Consider the following 9,974-nt stretch of genomic DNA (forward strand, 5'->3'; position numbering starts at 1 on the left):
TCTAATCTGATGCTGTTTTCCCACCATACTGTAGCTTAGCTCCTGCTCTCGTTTGGCATCTGATGCAATTTGGGTTTTAAATTGACAGTTCTCAAGGTTCTCAGTGAAATTGACTGTTTGCCTTGCCATCCCATCCTCACAAAACATCCACAAAGGTGAAAGATGTAGACAATTTTAAAAATCATGGGATCTGAGGGCCACCACGGTGCCCTTGCAGAACATGGTAGAGCGAACCCGAGTGCTCTGGGGCAGTCCATCAGCATCCATCCTTATCTGCCGCTGGTCACGCACCATCCTTTCTTCTCCACAAGCTTAAAACATGCACCTTAAATCTCAAACTGGGGGTCAGGACCCTTCAGGGGTTCATGAGGTTATTACATGGGGGGCTTGCAAGCTGTCAGCCACCACCCCAAACCCTCTCATTTTTGCATAGTTCCCCTGTTTGAAATTAAATGCCACAGTGTTGGGCTGTTGAGATGTTCTTCTCACCACAGGGATGTTGAATGCTATTGTATTATGGTCACTATTTCCAATTGGTCCTGTTATAGTTATCTCTTGGACCAGCTCCTGCGCTCCACTCAGGATTAAATCTAGAGTTCCTCTCCCCTTGTGGGTTCCTGTACCAGCTGCTCCATGAAGCAGTCATTTAAAGTATTGAGAAATTTTATCTCTGCATTTCATCCTGAAGTGAAATATTCTGAGTCAGTATGGGGATAATTGAAATCCCTCACTATTATTGGATTCTTAATTTTTATAACCTTCAATTTCCCTCAGCATTTCATCATCACTATCGCTGTCCTGGTCAGGAGGTCGATAATAGATCCCTAATGTTATGTTCTTATTAGAGCATGAAATTTCTATCCATAGAGATTCTATGGAATGTGGATTCACTTAAGATTTTTACTTCATTTGATTCTACATTTTCTTTCACATATAGTGCCACTCCCCCCCCCCGCACGACCCGCTCTGTCCTTCCGATATATTTTGTAACCTGGAATGATTGTGTCCCATTGATTGCTCTCAGTCCACCAGTTTTCTGTGATGCCTATTATATCAATATCCTCCTTTATCACAAGGCACTCTAGTTCACCCATCTTATTATTTAGACTTCTAGCATTTGTGTACAAGCACTTTAAAAACTTGTCACTGTTTATTTGTCTGCCCTTTTCTGATGTGTCAGAATCTCCTGACTATAACCTGGAGATTCTAGATCATTAGACTCTCCCCTAAGAGAAGTCTGTGTCCGATCCACATGCTCCTCTGCAGCAGTCGGCTTTCCCCCATCACCTAGTTTAAAAACTGCTCTACAACCTTTTAATGTTTAGTGCCAGCAGTCTGATTCTGCTCTGGTTTAGGTGGAGCCCATCTCTCCTGTATAGGCTACCCCATCCCAAAAGTTTCCCCAGTTCCTAAAGAATGTAAATCCCTCCTCTCTACACCATTGTCTCATCTACGCATCGAGACTCTGAAGCTCTGCCTGCCTACCTGGCCCTGTGTGTGGAACTGGGAGCATTTCTGATAATGCCACCATAGAGGTCCTGGATTTCAGTCTCTTCCCTAGCAGCCTACATTTGGCCTACCCTTCCCTATGTCATCGGTACCTACGTGTACCACGACCACCGGCTCCTCGCCAGCACTACACATAAGTCTGTCTAGATGACTCGAGAGATCCGCAACCTTCACACCAGGCAGGCAAGTCACCATACGGTTCTCCCAGTCATCACAAACCCAGCTATCTACGTTTCTAATGATCAAATCTCCCATTACTAACACCTGCCTTTTCCTAGCAACTGGAGTTCCCTCCCCCGGAGAGGTAATCTCAGTGCGAGAGGCAACCTCAGCACCATCTGGAAGGAGGGGCCCAACTATGGGAAGGTTTCCTTCTGCTCCCGTTGACTGCTTTGCTTCCCTGGGCCTTTCTTCCTCCTCAACAGCGCAGGAGCTGTCTGACCAGAGGTGGGACAATTCTACAGTATCGCAGAAAGCCTCATCAACATACCTCTCCGTGTCTCTTAGCTCCTCCAGTTCCGCCACCCTGGCCTCCAAAGTCTGTACGTGGTCTCAGGGCCAGGAGCTCCTTGCACCGAATGTGCACACATGCCACCCGCCCACAGGGCAGGTAATCATGTATGCTACACTCAGTGCAATAAACTGGTTAGCCCCCACTCTGCAGCTGGGCTTCTGCCTGCATTGTCTCCTAGTTAATGAAAGGGTTTTTTAAAGCAAGATGTTTTGAATATAGTTTGGTTTATAGGTTTTAAGAGGAATGAAGGGAAACAGATAGAACTGGCAAGGGACCCCTGCTCCCTTCCCAGACTCCCTTATGAAACTCTGTTAGCAGCCCCTGTTCGCAAAGCTCCCTGGTTGCTTGTGCGCTGCTTTATAAAGCCCTGGCCTGTGTGAATGCCCTGCCCACTGATTAAGGCTCAGCCAATTACCAGACCTTCCTAAGTGTAGCTATAGCCTCAGAATCAGAGGAGTTCCTGAGGGAGCAGAACAAGAGAAACCTCTGGATTTTATCCCCAGCCTTTTAATAGAAATTCTTGATCTGCCTGAAGAAGAGCCCACAGGTCTTTGTCCCCAAAGCCTGCCCCTGGGGCTAAGAGCCCAGAGCACTGATCATTGATTGATTGTAAACCTGAGAAATTTAATCTATTCAAGGCCAGGGGGAAGAGAGCTCTGGGGCAATGGTTTCTCAAGATTTTGCAAGGGCTATTGTGGATATAGGAAAGTTTTGCCAGGCCTAGGGAAGAACAAAAAGGGTTAACGTACATCATGTTGGTTTTCTCCATTGTTTCATGTAGTATCAGGAGGAGTGACCTAATCATTCCAAAAACCTCAGGAGTTGGAGAGCTTCATAAATAACCTATAAACTACTTTTGATGTATTTTGTTTCTGACTATTCTAACTGCTGGCACTTTTTCTTTGACAGCCGTGCAGATCTAACTAGCCCCCATTATGTTTACTGCCCACATACTTTGCCTGGAATTGGGTGTGGTGAAGTTGGATCCCATATATATGCTGTGTGTTTTCTGTATGGGGGTTTTGCTGAATCCTGAATGCCACAGCCTTGCTGACTGTAAATCATCATTCCTGTGATCTCTTTAATGAGCTGCCTGGTGCTGAGGGAGTAGAAACATAAAACTCCCTCATCCAAACCCTGCACTGGTAGGCAATAGGAATCCTAACTGAACCATTTTCTAACAACCACTAGGTTGCTTTATGCATGGAAAGCTGGCCTCTCATAAAGTGATGTTTGAAAACCTGCTTCTGCTGCACAGAGGAGCTGAGGAATCGAAAGACACATACAGAGACTGCAGTGAACAGGGGTGACTCAGAGCTGTCTGCACATTGTTGGGAATCCTGAGAACAGATCTCTGATTTAGATTATCGTGCCATTGCTGGTGGATAGCTGCAGCATGGACCAAGGGATGATAGTAAGGGAAGTTCCTATGCTCGCTTTTGCTTATCTCCTTACATTGTTGCAAGATTGTAATGTAACCATCAAACACATTTAGTGTGCAAACTAAGTGTCTGGGGATACTGGCTTACCTACCTGCACTTCAGGTTGGGGTAGTAGTTGTTGGATTAATTGTTTATTGTTTGAAATACAGGAGATGGTAATTCCAGCAGGAATTACTTCTCATCATTTGGTAGAGAGGGTCCCTGACCCAAAACCCTGCTGAGTCCATTGCATCCTATACAACTCAGAGACTGATATAACCATCAGCACAACGCTTGTTGTGTTATGGAATATAAACATCAGACCTTCCAGATCTTTGTTGGGGATGTATCCTGTGTGCAGTTATTTATAATACTTTTCAAAACCATTTAAGGGTTTGGATGCTGGGGGGGAGGGGGATGACCCTAGTGAGCAGTGACAAGCTGCCTATGCCTGCACCTGCTGGCGTATCAGAGCATTTTAGCTATATTTAGCTTGAAGTGTTCTTTCAATGCCTGATAATGGATGACATTGATCCCATGTGTTGCCAAATATGTGAATGTTCATATATTGCTATAATTTTTTTTTTTTCATTTTGTTGTGTTCTACCTGGGTCTGTTTTGTGCCCCCTTTGCAGTATCTTGCCCCATGTCTGTCTCTTTCCCCTTCTTCCCTCCTGATCTTCATATTCAGGAAAATTCTAACCTTCATGACCATGGTTTCCATCAAGCTTCTGCAGGTGGCTGTAACTAACACTGACATCCCCTCCCCCCGCCCCCAATTTTCCTGCACCTATCTTGTTCCCTGGAGGTCTGGCAGGTGGTGAGCATCTAGCAAGATAATGCTGAATAAGTGTCCTGGGGTATTTCACTGATAGACTGCCCTCTTGGGGGGGTCCTCTGTGGGGAGTAGAATGAGATGCAATAGAGCACATGACACAAAATTCCATTAGTCATTTGTAAGATCATGCATGACAAAAAAAAATTCTTCAATTGGTCCTGAAGCGGTTTTATTCCCTGGAATATAAAGGATTTAACACTCCAATCTGAAGAAAGTATTTTTTTATTTGAGAGGGGAAAGGCAGATACAGTGCTTTAGTAGGAGACACCTCTCTAATAAGGCTGCTAAATTAGAATGTGACTGCTTCCCATCCAGATCCAGAGGGCTAGTCATACTCTTCTATATGTGTCCACTGTATGTATACATACAAAGCACTGACTGAGTCAATTTCAGATGATCAGGGCAGATTCTTAACACTTAAAGTCACCATAAATAGCTCTGAACTAATCATTGCTAATATGAATGAGCCTGACCTTGATGATCTTGAAACCTTTCATAGGTTATTTTACTAAATTGACAGAACCCCATATCCCTATTGTGATTGCAGCGGATTTTAATTAAGGGCTTGATCCTTCTGTGGAAGAATCTGGCCCTCAGTGTCATAAACCAACTCAAACCAGAATGGCTCTGGAATTGCACAGACTATGTTATACCTGGCAGCTCATACATCCAAAGAGTTGGGATTATTCATACTTTTTCCCAGTATATGCATCCCATTCCCCTCTCCAGGGACTTGGTTAATTCTGTAGTTGATTCCTGCCTGGATAAAGTTACTGTCTTTGATCATACTTCTGTAACTCTGAATAGCAACAGATCCAAGTAAGTAACAGCCATGTATATGGAAATTTAATTCTTCATGTTTACTAGATCCCTATTTCAATATTTTTATTGGAAAAAAATTGCCTGGTGGAGACAAATGGACTTTCAACATCTAGCACACTATTGTGATAGACACCATGCCCTCTGTGAGGGGTAGAATTATTAGTTTCACTTTTTCCAAGAAGAGGGAACATGGAGAAAATATGATGGCTCTTGAGAAAAAAGCAAAAAAGCTTGATTTGTCTTATGGCACAGCCCCAGCTTCAGATTTGTTGTGATCGCTGATGACTTATAGACAGGGGTGGCTCTAGGTATTTTGCCACCCCAAACACTGCAGGCAGGCTGCCTTCAGGGGTGTGCCTGTGGGAGGTCCTCCAGTTCTGCGCTTCAGCATACCTGCCGCCGAATTGCTGCCAAAGGACCGGTGGACCTGCTGCAGGCAAGCCACCGAAGGCAGCCTGCCTGCCCCCCCCACAGCGACCGGCAGGGTGCCCCCCGTGGCTTGCCACCCCAGACACACGCGTGGCGTGCTCGTGCCTGGAGCCGCCCCTGCTTATAGATATTAACTCAACAAACTTCATTTGGCACAGGCTGAGTTTGCCCTATTTTGACTCAGGATTTCTGGGAATAAGGTGGAAAAGCTGGCAAGTTGCTGGCATACCACGTAAGACAAAGGGTCTCAGCATGTGGAATGCCAACTATCTGTATAAACATGGTAAATTATGTACATTATCTAAAGATTATTAGTATTTCTTTAGTTTCTCTAATATCTGTACAAACTGGATGCAAACTCCTGCATAGATACTTTGGATCATTTTTTAGAAATATTACCACAAATCATCATAGCCCAACATGAAAATCTTGATGCTCCCCTAATGGAGGATGAGTTAATTAAGATGATTAAGAATATAAAAGTGAAGAAAGCTCCAGACCAGCTGGCTTCCCTGCTGAATTCTGTAGACACTTCCTTGAACTCCTGTCTCACAAGATAACTGCAATGTTTAATGAGTCATTTCTAGAGGGCACCCTTCTCCGTCAGGGAAATCCTAGTTTCAGTTAGTCCTAAACCCGGAACTGATGCCATGCTATGTTCTAATTACAGGCCAGTTTTACTTATTAACAGTAATGTCAGAATATTGTCAAAAGTTCTGGTAGTGAGGTGGGAGAAGGGTTGGAGCTCTCTCATATACCCAAATGAAGTTGGGCTTGTCTGAAGTTATTGTGGCTCTGATAACCTTTGACAGTTTATTGGTATCACAGCAAGTGAAATATGACCCCAAACCACAAGCCATTTGAGCCTTAGATGCAGAAAAGCCTTTTGATAGGGTGGACTGGAGGTATGTGTTTTATATTCTACAAAAATTTAGATTTGGACCCATGTATCATTCCAGGATCCAACTATGATACTCTCATACAACCTCTTGCAGCATGACCCACAATGTGACCTCTTCAGGGGTACTAGGCACAGATGCCCACTGTTTCCATTACATTTTAATTTGGCTTTCGAGCCGTAGGCAGTAGCTATATGGGCTCAAGCTATTGGAAACATACAATTCATTTCCAGGGAGTATAAATTGATATGGACAGATGATGCCCCTTTATTTACATCCAAGCCAGAAACCACAATTCCAGCTCTTTTATCACGAAGTCAAAAATTCAGATCAATATCTGGTTACAAAATTAATTGGGGAAAAATCAGAGCTATTGGAAATTGCCCAGTTAGCGTGTAGTGTAGCTTTCTCTCCATGGAATTTCTATAGGCAAATTGATGCTATTAAGTGTCTAGCTATAAAAGTACCAAAAAGATTAACAAACTAGTGAAGATAAATGTATATCCTGTGATCTCTTACATAGTGATACAATCAGGTGGCATCCTCTCTCCCTGTGCCTGTGGGGGAGGGTTAATGCAATAAAAATGAATATTCTTCTTAGGGACCTCTATATTCTCAGTGGCCTACCTGTATGTATCCCTCCACTTATTTTTGAAAATTTAGTAACCTTACTAGAGTTATTTTTATGGAGCCTTGATCAGTGCCTATAACTATCATTTAATAAACTTCAACTCCCTATGGGAAAGTTGAAGGGTTCCTAGACCCACATAATAATTACGCTTTTATTGTGTCACAGATATCATACTGGTTACAGCATCGTAACACCCTTATATCCACGCAGGTGGAAACAGAACATGTATCAATACAGCCAATTCTCCCTACAGGTCTCCTTGGTTCCTGTTTTTGTCCAGTGAAGAAAAATAAGTTGTCTACAATGGTGGCTGCATGAAGGTGTAATCATGCCTTCGTGAGTCACAACTGAGAATACCAAATTCAGGAATAATTGCTGAGAGATAGGGTAGACACCCCAAAACTGGTTTGTTCTCCCATAAGCTATACCGGACTTCAGTTTCACCACACTGGCTAACAAGAGGTCAGAAAAGCAGTTTCCTTAGGCATTCCAGTCCTTATATCACCACCAAAAACACTAGACTTAAAGATGAGTGGTTCTTTAAAACCAGTTTAATCAGATAAAAAGTTCTTCTGATCTCAAAGGACCAGCCACACACCCAGGTCAATATATACCTCAGATCTTACCCACAAATCACACTGGTGCCAATCCTTTAGAATCTAAAATCTAAAGGTTTATTTATCGAAAGAAAGGTGAGAGTTAAAAATGGTTCAAGAAATCAAATACATATAATAATTGCAAAGTTTTTGGTTCAGGCTTGTAGCAGTGATGGAATAAACTGCTGGCTTAAGTCAAGTCTCTGTTGCTTCCAAATCATTGGAAGGTCCTCAGTCCCTGTGTTAGAATGCTCCTATTAGTATAAATCCATAGTCAAGAGGTTGAGCAGGAAAGAAACAAAATAGAGATGTTTCCAGCACCTTTTATAGCTTCTGCCATGTGGAAGAAAATCCATTGTTTCAAACAAAGCCCACAGCACAGCTAATGGAAAATTACAGGTAAAAGATGGAGTTTGGAATCACATGGGCAAGTTTCATGTCCATACATGACTTCAATTAGTCAGAGCAGGTAAGTCCCTTAAATGTAGATGGGCCTTCCCCATGGTCCATTGTGAATTAAATGTTCCTTGATGAGCCACTTAATTTGAATAATCCCTTCAAGATGTGCAAGCTAAATACTTTGTGGGAGTTACCCTAGGAGCAAACATTTCAAATCGAGGTATAGAGCTAATACTCAACTTCAGATACAAAGAAAATGATACTTAAACTCCAAGACTGTGTCCACTATGTATATGTTGTTAATGAAGAGGAACTCTTAATCCAGTGGGGGACAAACTATTGCCGTGGGCCGCATCTGGCCCATGGGCCATTTTAATCTGGCCCTTGAGCTCCTGCTAGGGAGTGGGGTTGCTCCACACAGCTCCCAGAAGCAGTGGCATGTCCCCCGCTTGGGCTCTTATGAAGATGCATGGCCAGGGGGCTCCACTCCATGCACTGCCCCTGCAGCTCCCATTGGCCAGGAACCACAGACAATGGAAACTGCAGAGGCAGCGCCTGCACATGGGGCAGTGCACAGCAGAGCCACCTGGCCACAGCTCCGTGTAGGAGCCAGGGGGTGGGGTGAGGGGACAACATGCTGCTGCTTTTGTGAGCTCAGCCCTGATCTCCCTCCCATCCTCCAAACCCCTTGGTCCCAGTTCAGAGCATGCTTCTGTGCTCCAAACCCCTCATCCCCAGTCCCACCCCAGAGCCCTCACACTCTCCCATACCCCACCCCTGCCCTATCCTGATCTCTCTCCCACCCTCCCAACCCCTCCATCCCAGCCCAGAGCACCCTCCTACACCCTAAACACCTCATCCCCAACCCCACCTGTAACAGAGCCCTTCACTGCTCCATTCCAAAAACCAGTTGGAGACCACTTAATATACAAGCACCAGTGCCCTTTTATTCTTTGGGTCAGTTCCCACCACTGTTTATATACAGTCCATTCCAGCCAGCTCCCTGGGGGATAACTAGTTGCTTCAGCCAGCTAGGACCTACAGGCATTGACTCCTTCCTTCCTGCCAGCTTTATATAGCCTCCTGGCTAACAAGGCCTGCAGGTGTTTTTCCTTAAGCCTTTTGGCAAGCCACACCCAGCCAGTACCAATTAATACTCCTTAATTGGAGCTGGACTAAGAGGGGCCTGGCCAGAACGTGTTTAGCTAGCATCTTCAGCTAGAGCCCTCACCCCTTCCCACTCCCCAACCCCAATTTTGTGATTATTCATAGCTTGCCATACAATTTCCATATCTAGATATGGCCCTTGGGCCAAAAAGTTTGTCCACCCATCTGAAGTTTTGTGAAAGTCTGGGAAGGGGATTTATTACAGCCCTTAAAAGAATGCTGGTGGTAGAGCATATTATGTAATATTAAAGATGCTTCTGTGGATCTCAGGCTCTTCTGGATAGAAGAAAAGATTTTATTCAAAATGCATTGGATGCCACAGCAGTTGAACAAGAGCAAGGTCTTATCCTCGGAAGTTTGTTGGTCTTGTAACAAAAAAAAAGGTACTCTGATGCATGTGCTATGAGACTTTTGGAGTCAGGGAGCTGTGGAAAGAGGTAGATGCAAGAGTTTAAACTGCTCAGCTTCAGCAGGTGAATGTCAGCTGAAAATTATATCCTATGTTGTTTACCTGCTAGGCTAGGTTTAATTCTGCCACAAAGACTTTGGTTCTTGAGGGCTGCAGAAATCACAAGTGTGTGATTTTACAAAAATAGAAATGTAGGCTTATGCCCTGTCATAAACAGGTAACTAAGGGTTAATGTTTCTTTTACCTGTAAAGGATTAACAAAGGGAACCAAACACCTGACCAGAGGACCAATCAGGAAACCGGATTTTTCAAAGCTCAGGGAGGGAATTTTTGGGTGTGT

At 44.1% G+C, this 9,974-nt stretch overlaps 1 long non-coding RNA gene across 1 annotated transcript in view; it reads right to left on the reverse strand.

Moving 5' to 3' along the window:
- The window catches only part of LOC142047799 (uncharacterized), a 163,020-nt gene that overhangs the window by 53,813 nt on the left and 99,233 nt on the right, over positions 1–9,974 (reverse strand). The window lies entirely within an intron of this gene.

This window comes from Chelonoidis abingdonii, chromosome 15 (assembly GCF_003597395.2).
Source record: "Chelonoidis abingdonii isolate Lonesome George chromosome 15, CheloAbing_2.0, whole genome shotgun sequence".
NCBI lineage: Eukaryota > Metazoa > Chordata > Testudines > Testudinidae > Chelonoidis > Chelonoidis abingdonii.